Source organism: Cyrtonyx montezumae, unplaced genomic scaffold, assembly GCF_038088225.1.
Source record: "Cyrtonyx montezumae isolate F1298 unplaced genomic scaffold, pur_monq_1.0 scaffold_3, whole genome shotgun sequence".
Classification (NCBI taxonomy): domain Eukaryota; kingdom Metazoa; phylum Chordata; class Aves; order Galliformes; family Odontophoridae; genus Cyrtonyx; species Cyrtonyx montezumae.
The window spans coordinates 4,217,048-4,239,428 of record NW_027072034.1 but is presented as its reverse complement, the minus strand read 5'-3'; the positions used below and the strand labels follow the sequence as shown (position 1 = coordinate 4,239,428).

Genomic DNA, 22,381 nt, shown 5'->3' with positions numbered 1-22,381 from the left:
TTATGCGATACCTACTATATTTTCAGTTTGCTCCAGACCACGCCTAGGTCAATGCTTTTACCCAAACCACGTGTCAGGGAACATGTTCATTATGAGCTGGCATGAGTAATTGTACAGATGGGGCAAAGAAAGGGCTTTGCATGCTTCCCATAAGTTCATGAGATCCTTTCTTCTACTGACTTAAGAAAAGAAAAATATTGAGAAATATTCTCCAACACAAGTACTCTTTTAAGAGTGTGGAAACAGCCTCAATTTCAAAGTTTCAGAGCATTAAAACAATATATGGATAATGATAATAATAATTGACAGAAAACAACTGCCTTAAAGTAATTTCATTTATTATTATTATTATTATTAGCCTATATAACTCTTCTGATTGAGTATGTGGTGGTTTCATGCTGATGGACAGTTAAGCTTCATGACATCTCTCACTCCTCCTCAAAAGTATGGGGGGAGAAAATAATAATGGAAAAAAAGCTTTAAGTTGAGTTAAGGACAAGGAGAACTCTCACCAATTACTGTCATAAGCAAAACTGACAGCGTAAAGTGATTAATATGATTTATTGCAAACTAGGACAGTGAGAAACTAAAAGCAAAATAAAACCGCCTTCTCCCTTTCCACCCTCTTCTACCTCCTCCCCTCAAAAGAATGGAGAATGGGGGATGTGGTCAGTCCATAATGCTCATTTCTGCTGTTCCTTCATGGCCACTCTGGCTCTGCTCCATGTGGGGTCCCTCCCGCTTCCCAGACTGATCTGGCAAGGGCTTTCCACAGGCTGCAGCTCTCCCAGCACTGCTCCAGCATGGCTCCATACCACAGGGCCCATCCTTCAGGAACTGCTTCACACACATCTCCACAGACTGCAGCTCTGGGCTGGGCTGCTCCTGCAGGAGTATCCATGGGCTGTGCCTCCTTCAGGCCTTATCCACTGCTGCACTGTGGGCTCCTCCATGGCTGCACGTGGAGATCTGCTCTGTGTGGTGCCCATGAGCTGCAGGGGGACAGCCTGCTCCTCCATGGGCCTCTCCTGGGTTGTGTGAGAGCTTCTCCATCACTGGAGCACCTCCTGCCCTCCTTCTGCACTGACCTTGTTGTCAGCTGGGCTGTTTCTCTCACATTTCTCACTCCTCTCTGCCAGCTGCTTTTGCACAGCAGTTTTCTCCTTTCTTAAACCTGTTCTCTCAAAGCTCGAGGAGTGTTGTTTGTGACTCTACTCTGGCAGCAATGGGTTCCTTTTGGAGTAGCTCAAGCCGGTATGATATGGGGCAGTTGTTGGGCTCTGTGCACAAAGGACAACCCCACAGCCCCACTGAATCCCTGCTACCACAAACATGCCATTGCAAACCAAATCATGACCACATCTATTAGTAATCCTGCTCTTTTTTTTCCTCTCTTAATAAGGACAAGTGCTAAAGCTAAGTGAAATCAGTGTAAACACTCCTAAAAGTGGCAATGAGAAATGGATCCAATGCTCTCGGTCTTTTTCTCTCTCTTCATTTGTTTTCTTTTTTGATCTTGATTTCTGTTTCCCTTTTTCTCTATCAACAAATTACTGTCTTCATTAATAAAAATAATTTCATGGTTAATGCATTCAAGTAAAAAAAACAGCAAAATATACACAGGTGTGGATAACTGTAATTAAAAAAAAAAGAATGTTTTGAATTGTAAAATTTATTTGCTGAGGAAACAGTCACTTTCTATTTAGAAGAAACTTTGTTTTGGAGAAAGATATACTGAAGTCTTTCCTGCATACTTAGAATATTCTGTGGTCTACATGGAACTCATTAATGTAGTCCACATACAGAAATCCCAGGGGGTCTCTGGTATACCAGCATAGTGCTGTAGATCTTAGGAAGGAAAAAAAATGCAGTTTAAGAAAATTGTCGCGACTGGGGAAGTATTATCGCAACATGCTGTTTATTTCACAAATACAATTTCTTTTTTACACTCCAGGAGGGAAAAGAGAGAAAAAGAAGAAAAAAAAAAAGAAATCTTTGTTTTAAGTTAGCTAGTCTCAAGTGCTGGTAACTGCAGAGGAAAATGAACTCCCCCTTTCCTACTTCTGCACGGTAGCACAGAGGGAAATTACCAGAGAATGTGAATCATTTCTGCGCTGCTTTTGCTGAAATAAGAGTGCTGCTGCAGGGGAGTCTATATCAAGTAGAGCTATATGGAATATCCAAACCAAAATTTAAAATACCTAGGACACGTGTCATTGCAACTCATGGGAGTGTAGAGGAATTGCAATGTCCTCTGCTAACTGTTAAATGCATCAGCACTTTATCAGCAGTCAGATTAGATTTTCAGAACAGAGCCATAGTATGCTGTGTTTTGAAGCACTTGCTTTGCCTTCATAGTTTTTAACTGGTTTAGCTGCATGCTCAGAAGAATTCTTCTGGATTTCATTTACTTAGATATTTTCCAGGTTGCTATTGACATGAGAAATCAAGTATTGGGCTGACAGGCAGTTGCAGAAGCCCAGAGTGCTTCCAAGTTGACAGGCTTCCACATGCAGCCCACCCAGATCTGTGCTCCTTGCCCAACTAAACTCCAACACATTAGGGAAGCCTGGATAAGGATTGGAAAGAAGCAAAGGTAAACTTCCCAGGTTCTCAGATTTGAAAAACCTTCTTTTTTTTCAAAGATATAGTACCATGTCATGAAAGCAATTTTGTGTGAAGGGTCCTAAAGTCAGGGTGCAGCAAGGGATGCTTTGCAGGGGAAGGAAAGCCAGGAGAGAGGGTGGTGGTGAGGCAGGCAGGGGCAGTGCATAATATAAGTATATATTCATATGTATCACTGATTGACACCTTAGCAAACCAAGGTAGCTATTTTCCATTGAAGAACATCTTGAACAAATTCTGTCTGTTCTGTTTCTTACCATTTTACTAGTTTCAGTATTACTACTACACAGTTTGTTCAGTTTCTTTGATTGCAACATACTTGATGTATATGGATGAAGACCCGTGTAGGTCTTTTTAAAATCAATGTATTTCTTGGCTTTATTTTCCCACTTCCAGCGTGTGGACCCTTGGTTCGAGACACTTCCCACATCACTGACTGCAGTTCTCTTTCATCAGAATCAATCACATTTTCAAATCCCTATCACTGAAAGTATTACGTGTTGAAACCAATTCAGTTTATTTCCACCACTACCCCAATCATAAGATTTTTCTATACTATCTTTTTCCAATTTCTATTACTTATTTATTATGTCCCATTTATGTCAAAATTGTCCCTTAGGTTTAATGAGCTTTCTTTTATTTATTTAGGGTTTTTTTTTTTGCATCTGCTTCCCTCATCTGTTTATGCAAAGAGAAAGAGGTAGTCTCAATTTTTTCATTCTGCTAGGCTAAACAAATTGATGAGCTTTAGTCACATTCAGTCTTTCCATTCCTATAGTAGTACTACTTACTCTCGCACTTCCAGATAATGTCTTTACCAGATAATGCCTCACCACTGCAATGTATAATTAATGCTTAATGCTTTAGTTTTGTAAAAGCTTCGCTTGATACATCTGAGAATTGTATTTCCATTTTTTATTGCCACTTACACCTAGGTGGTGCATAATAATTCTTTGAATGACTAATATCCCTAGGTCTTCCTGTTTTAACCAGTGGGCTTTAAGATGATTGAAAAAATTCTCATTGCTCCCCATGTTCATTACCTCACATTTCAAACTAATTAAATCACATACTTTGTCCCACTTCTCAAGGCTATCCATTTCTTCTCATGCATTATTCTGGTCATCCTCCATATAGTTAATGTCTACTATATTGGTACTTCTTGAAAAAAGTTTGTTATTATATTCCTTTTATTATACTTGGGATATTGCTGATATTCTCAGTAGCTTTGGGTCTGATTTTTGAGGAATCACAGCCAATATTTCATTTCTTCTTTTTGCATGATTTTTTTATAGTTCCCACTGTAGTTACTCTCATCCATGCTGTGATCTAGTGCTAATCCACCTTTTATTCCAAGTATGTAATAATTTTCCATGTGCAATGAGTCCAAGTAGATTAAGTACTAAATAAATCTCTTCAGACAAGTTCTGTTATCAAAGTTTAGTCAGACACAAAAGACTTGCTGTTTCACAGGCCCTCTGTTTCACAGTAGCCCCACTTTCATTCATCATCACATTTAAGTATCATTCAAAAACTGTACTTAAGAATCATATACAACTTGTGTAAGATTATGGGGTTTTATTGAGCCATCCCTAATCCCTTTCTTAGACACATCAAGTATTGGTTTGCTCTAGCTGTGCAATGCAGAAACAAAAATGTAAAGTCACTGCTTCCAAATGTGTAATTTTATGTGCAAAGATGAAAGCAATGTGGTTGTCTGGTCCCATCCCACGAGGCCCAGATGTCTCAGCAGACTATGCTGAGCAACAGCATTTCACATGAAAGCAGCCCCGGCAGTGCTGGCCTTCGAAGGGTGAGCCATGTGTAAGCAGATCTTGCCATTTCATGCAAGGGATCAGATTTTCCAAACAGACTCAGCCGCCCCTACTGCTCTTGACTGAATCTCCTAGGAAACAGCAAACTGAAGCTGTGTTATCTTTTCCCTGGAGCCCATCCTTCCTCAGGTCCTACAAGCAGCCACAAGCAAGCAGCCACAGTAATACGGCCCCCGGTGTGCACCAGGCTGCCTGGAGAGATGCTGGAAGCACTATGCTGGGTGACACTTGGACTAAAGATTTACCCACAGATAACCACTGATGTGGGATTTGTGTCTGGAGGCGATGATCTAGCCCTGTACAGACAGGGAAGAGAAATGCAGAATGGAGAACAACTCGGGAAAGAGAGGTACTGGGAGTGCCGAGCTGTAGGAGGCAGCAGAGCTGTGTGCAAGTTGTATGCAGTGAGCAGAAAGCACCAAATCCAGTGATTTCTTTTCAGAAAAATGAAGCTCCATTGAATCTTTTCTGTCCGTGTTTGGGTAAAACATGTATTTTCCAAAGCACTTATGGAAAACGTGGGCCTATTTATTAGTGATCTGACATTTTGATCTGGGATTGCAATATTTTCACAAATGATAGAATGAAATAAACATATAGCAAACATTTTAATCATACTTTTATATATCAATCCAAAACTTAAATTACATATGCAGTTAAAATATATTAGATAGAATTGATATGATATTATGAAAAGGACATATCATTTTTTAATCTTCATTTTGAAAACACTTGATTTGCAGATAAACATCAATGAAATTGTTATTGACATAGATCTTTTCTCCATGCCTATGAAAAACAACAGGGCCAAATGAGAATTATCCAACTCTTTTACCTTCTGTGTTCTCACCCACAATTTCCAAATTTAATTGTTCATTAGATGACTATAATCCAAACTCTCCCATTGCCAAACTCATTTGGCTCCTGAGTGAGGTGTAAAAAAGCATGCACAACACAAAGGCCCTATCTAAAAATTTTTAAGGCTAAGCCATTCTTGCTACAGACTGATACTTTTGTAGACACACTGGCAGAGTGTGTCTTTACCTAAGCAAGGATCTGTCCCAGTCCATAAAATTATCTGTGTGTGTAACTGCTGATGGGGTTAGAACAGCGGAGTCAAATGACTTATAAATGGAGCTCACAGATGGCAAAATTGTTCAAAGAAGATTCCTCTGACACACTGGTGAGATGCTGACTCTGAGATACGTAAGTACCGAAACTTTTAACAGGGTCAGAGAGATGTAGAATAAAGGGTGGTAGGCATTCAGACTTTGCACTGTGACTGTGGTAGCACTTCTGCCAGCACACAACATCCTCCAGAGTGAGCTTGGGCAGTAGCTACAGGCTCCCTAATTGAATACATACAGAATTTGGAGATGTCCAGTGTTAGGGGTTCAAGTAGTGTTAGACTGTTTTTCATATTCTGCCTTTCCATCCAAGAGCTGAAGATAACTTCTGGAGCGCGTTCTATTTGAGTCAGGCTGATAAAGGATTCTTCAAAACAAGCAATGAATACTGTTGAGAAAATTAGAGCAGTATCTATTAGAGAATAAGTGATGACTGTTCTTGCAAAAAAAAAAAAAAGTTTTGCAACAAAGCACCACAACCATTTGCCTGAAAATATGGTTACCAAAAAGAAAAATAACAGGAAGATGCACAACGATTTACAAATGCTTTTGTATCTGATTAAATTTACTATAAATTCCCCTAGGATCTGCTTAGCTTTCTGGTCTCCTTAGTTTCAAAGATAAATAAATTGAATTGATAATTTAACAATCCACGTGATTTTCTTTTCAGAAATAACGTCACATATAACAACTGGAGGCTTTGTGACATTTTAAAATTATTAATACATTTGGAAGACAGAGAAAGCAATGTCCATGAACTCCTCCTCATTACCATAAACCTTTATGCTAAAAAATAAAAATAAATAAATTAGTGTGCACGGTGCTGGAAATATTTCTGCACTTTCAGTTCAAGTCACAAAATATATATTTCCTCATTTATCCTCACTATCTTAACAAACAAAATCTCAGTAATTTGGGGAAAGCATTCATGCATGAGTTGTGCAAACATAGCACAAAATAGCAAGATTTGCAATGTTCCAGGCAAGTATTTTGTCAGCTTCTTCTGTTTGCATGTTGTTTAGAGTGCTAGGTGTTTAAATTCTGTGATAATAGGCTCTACACAGAAAATAAAAGCAAAGATACTATCTAGCTAGCTTACTGGGAGATAGGTAGATAAGACTTCTGTTTATTTATGTTTTGAGAAGCATTTTTACTTTTCAGGCCTATGCTGACTGTTCAGTTAAGAACAGAATTTATCAACCTTTCCCGTTTCCAGTGTGCATTATGTTATAGATCTTTTATTTTGATAACTAGTAGATATTTGAAAGGGAAGTCATATCTTTAGACCCAGGCAAAAGGGTCAAGATGTAAAGTTTGAAGTATAGAACATGACTTCTCAAAGATTTTTGGCTTGTTATTCTAAGAGAAGAAATTACTTTCTTTTTTCTTTTTTTTCTTTTTTTTTTTGTCTGGAAAAACATGAATACAGGCTGGAGCATGAGTGGATAGAGAGCAGCTCTGCAGAGAAGGAATGTAGGGTATTGGTGGATAGAAAATTTGATATAAGCCAACAATGTGTGCAATTTGATCCCAGAAAGCCAAAAGTTACCTGGGCTGCATCAAAAGAGGAATGATAGCAGGGTGAGGGAGGGGATTGTTCCTCTCCACTCCGTCTCTGTAGGGCCCCGTATCCAGGCCTGGGATCCCCAGCACAAGAAAGAAGATGTTGAACTGGGTGCAGAGGAGGGCCACAAATATGATCAGAGGACTGGAGTACCTCTACTATGAAGATAGGCTGAGGCAGATGGACTTGTGCGTCCTGAAGAGGAGAAGACTCGGGGATGCCTCACTGTGGCCTCTCAGTACCTGAAGGGATCATACAGGGAGGTTGGGAAGGAACCATTTACTGGGGAGTAGAGCGATAGGACTTGGAATAGCATTTTTAAGCTAAAAGACTGTAGATTTAGAATAGACATTAGAAAGAAAGTCTTCATTCAGAGGATGGTGAGCCACTGGTAGAAGACACAGAGAAGCCATGGATATCCCATTCCTGGAGGTGTTCAAGGCCAGACTGGATGTGGTTTATGGGCAATCCAGTCTCATGGCTGGCAATCCTTACCCATGGTGGGTGTAAGTGGACCTAGATATTTAAGGTCCCTTACAAGTAAAACAAATCTATTATTACCTAGTTCTTTTTCTACAGATGTTGGTAACAGCCAAGTATCCATAGAAAAAAAAAAAGAAAATAACCAGAGAACAAAAAGGTATGTTTGGTCATCCATGTCTAAATATGCCTAAATTTGATAATGTTCTTATCCTGAATCTTAAACACTAATCGAACCTATAGACATCTATGGCAAAGATTTTACATATTGTAGAGATTATAGAAATGTAGCAGGCTACCATGAGCAGGTATTGCTTTGTATCTGAATTTTTGGACGGTATCTTCATTGTAAAAAAAAAAAAGGATATATCTGCCAGTGGGATATCTGCTAACTGAAGTAGACCCGTAGTCTACAGTCTATCAGATAAGATCATTAACATGTATCTTTACGATGTCCTCACTTTAAGAAAGCTAAATGAGGCCACCCCCTGGCCGTGGTTTATCTCCTATAAAAACTTGGGGGATTTTTGTTCCTGACTCAAATTTTGCAGGATGATAACTAAAACATGGTAAGTTATGCCTTTCATCAACTTGCTTAAGGCAGCTATTAAACTGGTGTATATAGCAGCATGACGGCTTAAGGGCACAAGAAAAGCAATTTTTGTACGGAGGCAATATCTTTTTATCTTTCATTGCTATCAGATATACAATAAAAAATAAAAAAAAATAAACAATAAAATAAGCCAAACTAACCTAAAAAAAAAAAAAATCAAACAATAGATAGACTTGCAAGCCTAGCATGACCTGAAGCTATTGTATTTGGGAAGCTGCCTGTTTTGTTGGTCTAATGAAAGATATTCTGTTTTTCTAAGAGCTCTGCTCTAAATATAAGTACTCCTCTAAGTTCAGATGTCTTCCCAATCTTTGTGATACAGGCAGAGCTGTAGTGTTTGCTCAGTTTTAGTTACACCAAAAGTGTTGCCTTATCTTTTGTCTAACACTACACAGTACATCTTGCTGCTAGTCTAGTTAAGATGTTTTTGCATCTCTTCTGGAAATTATTCATATCCAAAACTTAGATCTAACATCTTTCTTCTGATATAAGCTTATGCTAAGCAATGTCTTCACATTTCCCAAAATTGCATGTGCCTGTAGCCTCATGTAATCTTTGATCATGTTGAAAGAATGAATCCATTGTGCTTGTTTATTAGCCCCAGTGACTGCATTCCATACATGGGTGGAAACATCCTGTTCAGCATGTTAATTACAAATGCACACTAGGGGTTCCTTTGTGTTCTGAGAGAATACAGTTCTTTGATTACACGAGACCTAAGTGGCATTTCAGAATATCAGTATTAATATCTCATTCCTACAGATCCACCAGGTAGAATTAAAATTAGGAAGAAGGGTTATAACTTGTCAAACTAGGTTTCTAATTAATGCAGTTACTTGTGTTACAACAACTACTTTCTCTTCCACAGGCTGCATTGTTTTCCTAAAGAGAAATGCTAATGCTGTGATTGCGATGACGAAATATGGATTTCTGAAAGTCTACCATAATGAATTTACAGATAAATATGAGACATCTATTGAAAATGTTCAGAACACGTTAGAATAAGAAGAAAATACTGAGTTTACTCCAGAGATATTTTGAATCTTTCTGCAAAATGCTCATAAATGTACATGATATCAGATTCTTGTGTGGGTATAGTGTTGTAGAAATAATGCACTCGTACAGAATGAGAAATCTACTACATATAAGAATTGTTTTGTTTTTGTCTTTTTTTTCCTTTTTTTTCCCTTTATTTTGGTGTGTGATTATGGAGTGAGCTGAAACTCCCAATTATTATTGTTTTTGCTTTTTGCCTTGATACTGTTCAAAACAGCACTTTTTTCACTAGATTTTAGCCTACTTTATAAGTAAGGTGAGTAATAAAATTCCTCCATGATTAAGATTGATCTTTACTAAATTAGGGATCTAAAATTTAGTTGTCAAAGTACAGCCTAATTCTCTTGTCCTTCCCTTAAAGTTAATGGAGAGCAATAGAAATCTCCAAGCTGGTATTCAACCTCAGAGAGAAATATAACGCAGACCTGATGAATTCCTCTCTACAGATGTTTTTGTCTCTCTATTAACTATAAAAAGACCTCAGGGTGACGAGCTCAGGCTTTAACGTGCCACCTTCAATATGCATAGTAAACATTCTTTCACAAATCTACATAATTACTGTCAAGTCACTATTTACGACATGCTATCCCCATGAAACCTACAGGTCTTGCAGACAATGGTCAAGCTACAAGTGAGATCATATTTTTTGTGCCTTAGTTTAATTTGTTGTTGTCTTATCCCTTACTTTCTTCCTGATGGATACTCTATACATATACATGTATCTTGTGAATCCAAACATGGATTATGGTTATGCTGAAGATGTTAGTGCCAGGATTTCTTTTCCTCCTTTAAATATAATAAAATGCACATAACAATCAGGTCTCAGTCCTTAACAAAGTACAGTAGTCCCTACATATCACTCTATAAGTTAAAAAAGAAAAAAATCTTCAGTGAACACATAAATAGGCTTATCTAACAGCTGTAACAGTAAGATCAGCCTGCTCTACTCCTGGGGAGGAAAAAAAAATAAAATAAAAAACTTACAATGTAAAATGATCCTTTCAATGAAAATTGGGTTTTTATGGTTTCTTATTAGAGACTCCCCTTAAAACTAATTATATTAAACTTCTACATTCTCTGACTTTCTCATCAGTAATCTTACAATCTCCAAATCTGTGAAAATAAATGCTTAGTCAGTGTGTAAATTGAGGACAATTATCATTATGGCCACACAGTAATATGAAAATAATTAGACCATTGCTAGCAGCAAAAATATAAATCAAATCCATTTGTAATAGGAACATTAATAATTTGTTAAAGATACAATCTATTGCACATGAACACAGGAAAGCAACTGAGCTGAGTTGCTTTGCTGAAGACACTGTTTGTTTTGAAATAAGGAGCACAAAGTTCAATGTATGTGCATCAGTGATAATCTATGGGTGATTGTGTTCAAGAGAATTTACAGCCTATTCCAAAATGCGTGAACTCAGTGGAACTGGGAAATCGAGTGGCTGAGTGGTATTTATTATGCTACCCTTATCTTAGCCAATGTGGAGGGAAGGAGTGGGACAGTTCACTTTGCCTCCAGGCATCCAGTAATGAGCCAACCGGTGGTGCATTAGGAAGTAGTGGGCAAGTGGCATTATCATCAGGTGCATTTTTAGTAGCAGAGTCAAGTAGCACTGGGAGCAATATAAGTATGCAGTCGAGTGCTAGAGCATTGGTATTACAGCACAGAACGTACAAGGGCAGAAAAGCTTTGAAAATGTAACAAGTAGAGTTAGACCTGAAACGTCCACTTTAAATACCACCAAACTTTGAAGAGCAGCAACTCAAAACTCAAACTTTCTCCTAGGCTCCTAGGGACCATTTTAATGGATAAAGCCTAATTCTCAAATCTGAAACCTCCCAAATTTTATAAGATCCTGGATACATTTCTGATAACAAGTAGCACATTCCAGATTTTTTCAGACCACAACAGATTGTACAGCTGAATGGCATGGTAAACTTTTAAAAAAAATTCATTTGGGACAATAACTATAGTAGACATGGGACCAAGGCAACATCCACAGCAAAATCTAGTAACTATGAAAGAATTTTAAGTGGTAGGTGGTACTATTCAAATCCTTCCAGACAATGCCTTGAAAGACTTCCAACAATGTCAGATACCATCTTAAAACTTTACACAACGGAGTCTATAGGTTATTGGAAGGCTCTGAACAAGGGAAGGCTTTTTTCTCACAAATTAACAACATAACCCATAGTGAATTTTTACAGTTAATTCAGTTCAGACCTGTCCTGAAGGAAATGCATGCTAGTGAGAAAGTTACAGCATATGGACTACATTCAATTCCATGTTTTTCTCTCAGCCTCCCCCAAATCCTTCTCTTTTATACGTATTCTTCTCCTAGGACCAACCAGCCTAACATACAGGAGGTCTTCTCCAGCATTTCACTGGGGTGGTGTAATTTTTGTGAATCAGAAAGTGGAAACCTGTGTCCTACATTAGTTTTTCTCCTCCTTTGAAGTGGTGATGAAAGATTACTGAGGTGAAGAAATAAGCACATGATGAGACAGCACAGAGGAGAGTAGGACTGATATAGCACTCACAGGATGGAAATAAGCAGGACACAAAAATTTGGTGTCATGGTTATTGTGACACTATTGACACATTCAAACCTCATAAATTTGTAATCAGGATATTTCTGCATTGTCAGCATACAAACAACAGAAGCAAGAGGTGATTAATATGAAATAACATGACTCTGTCCTTCCTCCAGCTCTAGACTAGCAGTAAAATCACACTAATGTTGGAAATCATTCATATGTTCTGAATGGGAAATGTGAAGAAAGTTCAGACTCCTTTGCAGTCCACATTTCCAAGTCCACACAAAATCATACATCTTCAAAATGTTTTTGCTTAGGTACCCCAAATCTATTCAGATTGCATGGCAGTAAATGTAGATGAAGCATCTATCTAAAGCTGAAGTCCTCCATGTGGAACATTATCATAGAATCATAAAATCATAGAATCACAAGGTTGGAAATGACCTACAAGATCATCTAGTCCAACACTGTGAAGACCATGAAGAATACAGTGTCTTCTCACTGAGCGGGCTACTGTAGGGAGCAGAAAGAAGACAAAATTGGAGGTAAGCAACTGGAAATCCCACTGTAAAGTGAATGGAAAGCATTTTTATACATAGACTATGATGACAGTACTTACCGGTGTATGTCTGTATTGAGGTCTTGCACATAGTAAAGAAGGCTGAGTGTTTGTGCTAATAAATCCAGAGCAAGTAATTCAGACATTCAACTTCATTACTTTATTAAGACAATCCCCTGTGACTGGTGAATAAAAGACTTTGATATTGGCATTAGTTATACAAGGATATGAAAATGTGGTCAGAATCTTCCATTAGCAGCATGGAAATATTTGTTTCCTTTGGTGATCAGAAGCATATGTGAGCCACATTATTTATGACAGTGAAACATGGAAATCCAAAAGTGTTACAAAATTGGACAAAGTCTATTGAAACAAATCTGAAAAGTAGACATAAAACATTCACAGATTTTACTAAAATTACTGAAGGAATAAAAAGAACCCAAAAGATTCCTTTTTCTAATTCCCAATATTGATAGTTTGTGAAATATATAAATACATGTATTTTTTAAAGAAGATCTTCACTCTGGTTGTAATTGCATTTCCTACTTTTCTTGATGTTCAGTTATTTTCAGCTAAATAAAAGAAGTAGAGAAAGGAATTCTGTCATTTGAGATTGTTAAGGTATTAATGAAAAATTGTGTATTAGTAGGCATTGTGTTTTGAGAAAATTCCCTGTACTTTTAAAGAAAAACTAAAAAAAAAAAGAATTCCTAAGATTTAATTGAGTTTATTGCTCCTCTTCTGCTTTATATTCATAATGGTATATATCTAAACACATTTGCACTGAAAAGAGGATTTCTGCAAGGCTGTTTAAGGGAGGAACGAGTGCTTTTGCAGTGCCTAGCAGATACTAAAATCCAGGCTGTCTGGATCTGTGACTGGTAACAAATTTAGCTGGTCTGACAACAAATGTAGAAATAAATGCCAAGATAACTTATGTTCTTCTCATGTGGAACTATCATTCATGGGATATATCCCACTTCTTGTTCAGGTATAGGTCACAAGTGATAACGTACTGCATCTCTTGTAAAAGTGGTACAAGGCAGCAGTGCCTGTATAGATTCATGTCTGAGCAAGGTGACTGCATCTCCTCAAACATCTCACATCAATTTTTATGAGATATTGTCTCTCTCCTGGAATTGTAGATATTGTTGCTATTATTCAGTTATTTTCCACATTTGTGCTGCCTGTCTATCTGCTTCTGCTGATACCAATCAATTACAGCTAGTTTGTTGTTACGTAAAATTGAGATCCTTCTCTGACCTCAAAGGATATCATTCAGAACCTAAAGTGGTTCTTGTTAGAAGTTCAGCATTTTGTAATTTTCACCACATTCTGAATGAAGAAGAGAACTATTACCTTGGACACAGAAATAACTGAAGTTTACTGAGAGTTTTCTAAATGCCTGACAAGAGTGCTGAAGGTATCCAATTTTCCATTAGGAAAACAAATGTCTAAGACATAAATCACTCATGAGAAGGATCTATGGCTTTCACTGATTAAAAAGGGAGTGCAGAGGGCTGAGGCTGATTGAGAATTCAGTCAGGTATAGGTATTTATACTTGTAAGATGAGGATCACATATGTTTCAGTTCGATACAAGCATGTTGGGTGGCAATCTGATCCAAAACAACAAATATACCTAGATTCAAATTCAAATATGTTCATTTGAATAAGACAAATAAGTACATTATTCAAATAGAGGTGAGTGAACCAACTAATGAAATATATTTCCAAACATTTGTTGATTTCCCAGTTATCTTCATAACATATCTGAATGTTCTTTCAGAGTCTTTAACAGCATCTCATATGCTCAGCATACATTCATAACGAACCCACTAGATTCTCCTAGAATTTTACCTACTTTGTCCTTTCAGTATGTTTACTTGTCTACAGATTTTGTCTTTCTGGGTAGAGGGCAGGCTATATGTAGCTGGTGCTGAGTCTTACATTTAGTAATGGGCATCCTCACGGTGAGAGTGCATAACTATTCCCTCTGTGGGGCAATGGTTTAGGCTTCCCCTATCTACCTGTCTGACTATGTTCAAGAAATATGTACGGTCTTTATTTATTTATTTAAAGTACTGAGATCAATATTGACAAAAAAAGTTCAAAAGTGACTGTCCTGGGAGAAATGACTGAAAGACGAATGAGGTAGACAGGCAATAAAGACAATCACAAAAGCTTTGTTTCCTTGAGAAGGAAATCTGAAAATATTTCAGTGCATCATCCCAAACTGAACTTTTTCTCTCTGAGTCACAGAGTTATAAATATGCATTTGTCTGAGCTCCTCATGTTCCTTATGAGAGTTTTAATATCAGTGTCCCTGTTCTTTTATGTTCTGGGATCCTCCACTATGCTATATTCTCTGGGTTGCACAGAACACTGCTCAAAGTAATGTGCCATGGGACTGTTGGTGCATTGGGAAGCCTAGCCCAGTGGGAATTATACTGTGAGTACTAGGTATGCAAATTAACACTTCTTGAGAAGATGTCAAGGAAGTCTAGATTATATTGCTCTACCAAATGTTTTCTGATATTCCCATTGCCAAAAATAATGTTGAGATTTCAGCTTTGAAATGCACAGCTTGAAATGAAAACATTCCCCAGCAGACAAAGTTTCATACTTTTGAATAGGGGTAGAGAACATGAGAACTTTATGTATACCTCAGTGTTTTATTGTAAGCAGTCATCTCCTGCACTGGGACTTCTGTCCTCAGTGGAGTTCTTTATGCTGGTTTTAGGGAGTGATCACATTTTTTTTAAATAGATTTATATGGTTTTTATTTTCTATTTAGTAACATGTTTGAGATTTCTGTCAGAGATTTGTGTCATTAGAGATTAAAAATTTCACAAGACAATTAGATTTTATCACTATTATGCATTAATTGTTAAAAAAAAGGTCTGGATAAAAAAAATCTGGATAAGATAGGAAAGAGCAAGATATATTCTCTGTTTTTTAATGGTAATATGTAAATGGTAGACAAAGAGTCAAACAATGGTGACCAAAAAATGACAGACAGAATAAAAACTGCTAGTACATTCCCAGAATATTGAGTAATTCAACCACAATCTTAAATTTCAACAACTTAAGGACTTAGTATGTATAGTTGAGAAGAGAGATGTTTTTCATTTCTGTTTATTTTAAAACATGTCCAATCCAAATTTCATTATAATCAGTCAGAGTCTCTTCATTAACTTCACTGAATTTTGGGTCATGTCATTAAAACCCAAGGACAAATAAACAGACTTTGTCATTTCTCTTAGAAGTGCTCTCTCTAGAGTACAGTGTATGTATGGTTTTGCTGGGTCTTCCATTGTAAATGCCCTTTTGTGAAATTCTGAGATGTAAATTCAGGGACTAGCATCTTCAGTGCCTTGTTTTGATCTCCAATACCATGCCGTGATTTAAAAAGAGGTGGTTTCTAAAATGCACTTGCAGCTGACTCAGACAGGACTTTATAGTATTGATTGCAGGGAATGTTTGCTTTATGTACTGTTCACGACTGTAATCCTAGATATATTGAAAGTGGGATCAGGGATCAGAATAAAATGATGTGACATTGTTTAGAAAAAGGATATACCCATACCAAATCTTTGTAATTACAGTGCAGGGAAGTTTGATGATGCCATTACAGCATTAATTCACTCTCCGTAAGAGTTCAAGTTAAAAGCAGCAAAAGGATCATCTTTTGTAACAGAAAACTTACATTCAGACTTCAAGATGATTCTTTAGTGTAGATCACCAGTACTTATAGTTGATTTGTTTAGACAGATGTCTAGAATAGTTCAAAACTACACCACTGTTCTTGCATAATGAAGTCCATAGTATTAATTATGTATGTAATTTCATTAGAGGAAATGTTCTCTTGCAGCCATACGCAGCATGTAACATGTACTCACACCATGAAATATGTCGCTTTTAAATCTCTCATCACTTGTCACTATAGCTGAACACTGAACCTTGAGAACCTCAACCTCAGCATAAATCTATTGTTTTCCCATCAAAATCAGCGCACTTTCACTTTAACAATACTTCTGAAAAAGTTATTTGTACACAAGTTTTTGGAGATGGGATAAACTAATAACTGTCCATATATATTGGATTTCTTTCATCGTTCTCGAAAATGATGTTTAGTGCAAGGACCTGAGTTAAAAATGAAACAATTCATGCAGTCAGAAAAGGTGAATCATCAAGAAGCAGGGAATTGACCATATGTGTATACTAAACTGATGCCTTCTGTACTCATCAGAGGAGGAACTCCATCCTCAGTGTGTAGTCAGGTGATTACACAACTGATTGATACGTTGTCTGTGAATGAGGTGGGATGCACGTCCTTACTGCCTCCCGAGGTGCACATCCTCTTGTTGTGAACCTGCCGATGGAGACAGCAGTGACAGATAGCACTTCTCTGTGAGAGCTATTAAATAAGCTAATATGGTTGGAAAATGTACAGCAAGTGTGTGCAACATTCATAGAGTTAGTTTAGTGTAAGATTATTCAACTCTTCTAGGATTTATAGCTGTTGAACTACAAATATTCCCCACTGTGGACAGAGTTCTGTCAATATACCAATTCATTTGGGAGATTCTAAAATCATTAGGGAAGGTTTGCAATTGATATACCCTCAGGAATCACTGTGTTTTACCACTGTGATTTACAGCGTGAGGTGCATTTACATGGGATAATCCAAACGCTGTTTAAAGCTCAATCACTTGAAATTAACTAACCTGTTAATTCCTGATTGATCTATACCTAACTCTTTTGCAATGCCTAGGATAGTTTTTCTTCATGATCAAGAAATAGGGGCTGAATTCCTATACTCACAGGGGAAAAAAAATGCCGTAATTGCAAAGCAATAGATTATGTTGTGAAAACAAGGAGCTTTACACACTGAAATGCCACTACTCTACTACTTTAAAGTGAATGTCACATCGTTTTGCAAATAAAAATAAAATCAGTTGCACAAACAACAAGTAAAAGAATGTATATTTTAAAGACAACAGGTCATGCACCTGTCTGATGTCACTAAATGAAAAACATTGCAGTTATCCTGAAATCCTTAATTGTGATCCTTAAATTTGCTTTCTGTTTTGTCTAAGTAATCACTAACAACCAATGGTGATGCTAAACCACTATATATGGTTTTGATGGTGCTGTCCAAATTCTGAAAGTTGTTCAAATGCCAGACGACCGGTGCATATATGAAGTAAATATAACTGCTTAAAGCAGCTCAGGAGGGAGCATAAACCAAGTACTGTATACTAAAACAGCACTGCACAATGGGAGTCTTCACTCTGCCAGCCTAAGTGGACTGTAGTTTTGCTTCTGCAGTAATTGAAGCTGGTATGGGGCCACCTGGGTTCTAGATGTCCCTGCTTGAGCCCTGGGCTTGAACTAGATGACCTGAAGAGATCCCTCCAGAAGTCAGCTTTTCTGTGGATTTGAGCATGTTTGGAGTGGTTTTCGGTGACTGCTGCCATTCATTCCACTTCTGGACATTGAGGCACTCTTTCTGCAAGGAATGGCCTGATGAGCTCTTGTTGTGTTGTCTAAGCACCGTGATGCACCGACAGTGTAGCATGAAATATTTAATACACACTCTACCTGAAACAGCTACTGTAAGAAGAAAAAGAAAATGAAACAGAATAGAAACAGAAAAGAAAAATAGCCCACACACAGAGTACAAATCTTATGAAGGCTTGAAATCCAAAAGCAACTTCTCCCATGTTTGTACACTAACCCCTGTGCCTTAAAACAATGAATTTTTTTTTTTGTTTGCTGACACATGGGATCTTGTCCTCTTCCCAGTAAGAAAGCTTCAAGAGTGAAAACTGAACTCACATTGGAGTGCTTTATGCCCTGGAAACAGGCAGGTTTTACAGTGTGTGAGTGCACACACACCGGGCTCAGTCCTTGTGTTAGTCACTTACATCATCCCCTTAGCTGCACCGAGCCCATTTTTTTTACTGAGTCTGAGGAAGAAGAGGAAAAGGTTTGGTTTCAGGATCCTGACTGAATGACCTCACCCATGTCTAGTACTGCCTTTGGGATCAGGAAATAGGGGCTGAAATGCGGTAGTGACTGAAACTAAGCAACAGCACAAGTGTGATATCCTATTACTTGTTTTGGGAAAGACAGATACACACACTCCAGGCAGCTCAATCTGGCAGCGAGCCCCAACCCCTAGGAAGACAAAGTGCTTATCAGTGCCTCAATCACCTTCCCAATTTGCTATGCAAATACTCTCTCCGAGATGCTGCCTGACAGCCTCTTCACTCTGCTTCTGCTGTGAGATCCCCTCCAGGGACACTGCACCTGTTACAGGGGACTAGAGTTTTGCCTCAGTCCTTCCCTACACACAAACTGCCATAAGGAAGCACAGAGATGCAGAGATGTCTGAGTCCATCCAGAAATCCACTGTGCCCAAGGAGATATGGGTGAGACCTTGCTTTGGAGGGATGCTCCTCACGGACCAGCAGCTCCCCTCAATGCAGCCCCTTACAGTGAGCAACGTGACTTTTCTCACCAGCTTGCAAAGGTGCTTCCCATGCTTTGAAGGGAGGGTGGGGTTTTGTCTATATGGATAAACAAGCAGGTGTGTTTTCCATCCACTCCTCTCTTCAAATGCATTCTGCTTTGGAAAATGGATTTTTTTACAAGTTACGGAGTGTAATTCTGTGGGATCTCCTATGTTAATATGTTGGCAGCATATCACTTCAGTGTGCTTAGAACTCGGCTATTTGAATTGCCATGTGCTGTTCAAGCACTGCCAGCACATTCACTGCTGTCCTAAACACAAAGCCAGCCCCTGCCCCAGAGTGATTACTGAAGGGGCATTCAAGAACCGATCAGCATCATTTTGCTGCAGTGGTAGCATGACAGAAAACTAAAAGAAGATGCTATGCATATCGCTTCGTGGGATTTTTTGTTGTTGTTGTTTGGTTTGTTTTTTTGCCCCATCTGTCTTATTCACAGGTTTATCAACTCCTACGATATCTCTAAGCCGCCTGCAAAGGAAACTGCAAGCAAGTCTATGATTGAATACAGCATTGCCAGTCACACATATGCAAGATATAATATCTTAGGACAGTGGCACAAGATCACTCAGACACCTCTCCCTTCATCCACCCCTTCACTGAACACAGCCACTTACAAGAATCATTTATTTCTCTTCCACATCAAGGCCTCCACCTCGGTTTGCCAGGGGGATTCAAGACCGATACCTGAAAGGTCTTCTTGCCTCCATCGTAATTTCTCATGCTGGCCGCTTCTCCGGCTTGTTTATACATTTCTGTGAGCTGTGATTGCGGCACACCCAGCCCCGGGCAGCACCGGAGCTCCGGGCAGCGATCTGTAAGGGGGCTGTGCCACCTAGTGGTGCACCTCGTACAGTCGGAGCCGTTCGGAGAGAGGGGTGAGCGAGAAATTAACATCTCCTCTCTCATAAACATCAACTTGTTAAACTTTGACTTCGGTTTTAAAAGGCGGAAAATTAAAATGTATACCTCCATCTCCAAAATGCGGTAATTAAAAAAAAAAAAGACCCACAGGTGTTATTTTAATGATGCCTGTTCTTCAGTCTTGCGGGCTAAACAAATGCAGTTTGTTGTTAACTAATTATGTTGCCTTTATTTGCCGATTTTTAACATTCAAATGTCCTGAACAAACAAAATCATTATCGCGGATTTCTTCTCGGTACCTTCTGCCTCGAAGCATCCGATGCCCGATGCTGTGATTTTGTTACACTGAGCAGCATTCTGTGTGTCCCCAGCAGAACCCTCTGCACCATACCACAATGTGTTTTGCAAATCTCCTCCCAAGTAAAGCCAGGAATGTTCTCTCTGTCCCCGCTAACAATGCCTAATAGTGACTTCGAAAGGCTCGAACTTGTCGCCCTGTGTTTCCTTTTCAACATGTATCTTAATTAACGAGGGAACGAGCATCACTCAGACAGCATCTCTTTGAAAGGAGCTGAACTAATTTCCCCCTTGTTCTCAGCAAGCAGCTGGCAAGACAACTTCTCTTGCAAAGAATCAGAATGGCTGAGATTGGAGGGGATATTAAAGATTGGGTGGGTGGGCAGGGCTACCACTCCCCAGATCAGGCTGCCCAGAGCCCCATCCAACCTGCTCTCACCTTCAGGGATGAAGCAGCCACAGCTTCTCAGGGCAGATTGTGCCAGCGCCTCACCACTCTCTGAGTAAAGAATTACTTCCTAACTTCTAACCTAATTTTCCCCTCATTTACTTTAAAGCCATTCCCCCTTGTCCTATCACTATCAAACCGTGTAAAAAGTCAGTCCCCCTTCTGCTTGTAAGCTCTCTTCAAGCACTGGAAATGAGGTCTCCCCAGTGTCTTCTCTTCTCTAAGCTAAAGAAAGCACCTAATATCTCCCAGTGACACTTCCGCTGATGCAAAACTTTCATCTAACTTTCTCCTCTCAAAAACATAAAGAAAACAAAATCTATGCATCATTTAAAGATGCCCCAGGACAGCTTTGAATTATGCAATCTGCAGTTATGTGAGCTGCTGCTTAAGGGATTCTTTGGCTCTTTCGTGACACTGATCAATCCTCTCTTGGTTCTATTTAAAAGACCCAGTCACCGAAGCATTCAAATCACATTACTCACATCATTCATTCACATGCCTGGAAAACAATGCAAATAAACACATAAGGAAAAATGAAATATATGCTAACTAGCTACACTTTTCACAGGTTGGGACCTCTGATGAGAAATCACTCTGGCACGAAATAATGAGAGGATTAAAACCAGACATCGGTCTATTCCAAGCCAGGTTTGGGTCACTGCTCCTGCCATTCAAAGGGTCACTCCTCAGGTGCAGTCAAATTCACAGGTTGAGGCTGGCATGCAAAAGGTCTGCTGCTCTGTGAGAAGCATTCCCTTGGCCTGTGTTTGAGCTGTCCATGGGCTGCTTTAAATCACACCAGCACTTAATAGCACAAGGTGCCCAGGAAAGAGATCAAGCAGCTGTTTAATAGGGCGCATCAGCCAACGCACCATTTTCTCAGTCCTGTCTGAGTTTCCCAGTAAAACCAGCAGCAGGACCCACCTGTGCCTGTCTCATTTCTGTGTGATGAAGGCACATACAGCACTCTGGGGATTTAAGGTGATGACTGGAAAATCTGTTCCCAACAATACTGAGTGCCTAGGCCTGACAGGTCAGGCAATTTTCAGACAATCACAGCTGGGTTATTTGTACAGGAAGGTATCAGAGCCATATTAAATTACCCACCCTGAAAATCCTGGTGTTGAGTACAGATGTATGCTATTGATTTTTCAGGGCACTCCAAACTGAAATTCTACAGTCAGCCCTCAGTTAGCATCCTTCCCCAGAACTGAGCATGGAAAATCATGACCCAGATGATCCCAGCCAGGAAATTTTGACTATCCTGGAAGGACAAATACCCGTTCATAAAAATAACCAAAGCAGACATAATGCAGCACAGCCTATAGGAAGCTGTCATGGACTGGATCTCTATGGGCCCAATTCTGCAGCCCTGTTCTCCCTTTGTACACTTTGTATGCATTTTCTCCACCCTGCTCTCAATTTTACAGTAGTTTCTAGCTCAGGCACTTAGGCATCTGAACTGCCAAATGAGGTTTTGAAAGGTGTGTTAACATTTGCATATATTTTCAAGAACATCTTTATTTATGCCTCTGTCTAGTAGTAAATTTTAATCCTGCTAACAGCAGGAATAAATGTAGTGGGCAGAATAAAACAGACTCTTGGAGCTCAACTTATTTTTCTTATTCTCTTCAAACAATGTATAGCCTTTCAAGCTTGCCTATAAAGGACAAAATTCTCTACACAGAAGAAAGGCTTTTTTTGCTAAGCCAGAGACAAACCTATGTGCCTCTGTAGAAAGCAGAAAGGAGATTGAAACCGCCTTAAGACAACTGAAGTATGTTTTATTTCCTATGCTATTTAATGATGGTTGCTATTACTT

At 38.8% G+C, this 22,381-nt stretch overlaps 1 long non-coding RNA gene across 1 annotated transcript in view; it reads right to left on the bottom strand.

Annotated features, from left to right (window-relative positions):
• LOC136053271 (uncharacterized) overlaps window positions 1–6,994 on the bottom strand; it is a 594,366-nt gene extending 587,372 nt beyond the window's left edge. Inside the window, exon 1 of the long non-coding RNA XR_010622618.1 lies at window positions 6,964–6,994. This is a non-coding gene — a long non-coding RNA (uncharacterized LOC136053271). The remainder of the gene's footprint in view (window positions 1–6,963) is intronic.
• Window positions 6,995–22,381: the final 15,387 nt, after the last annotated feature.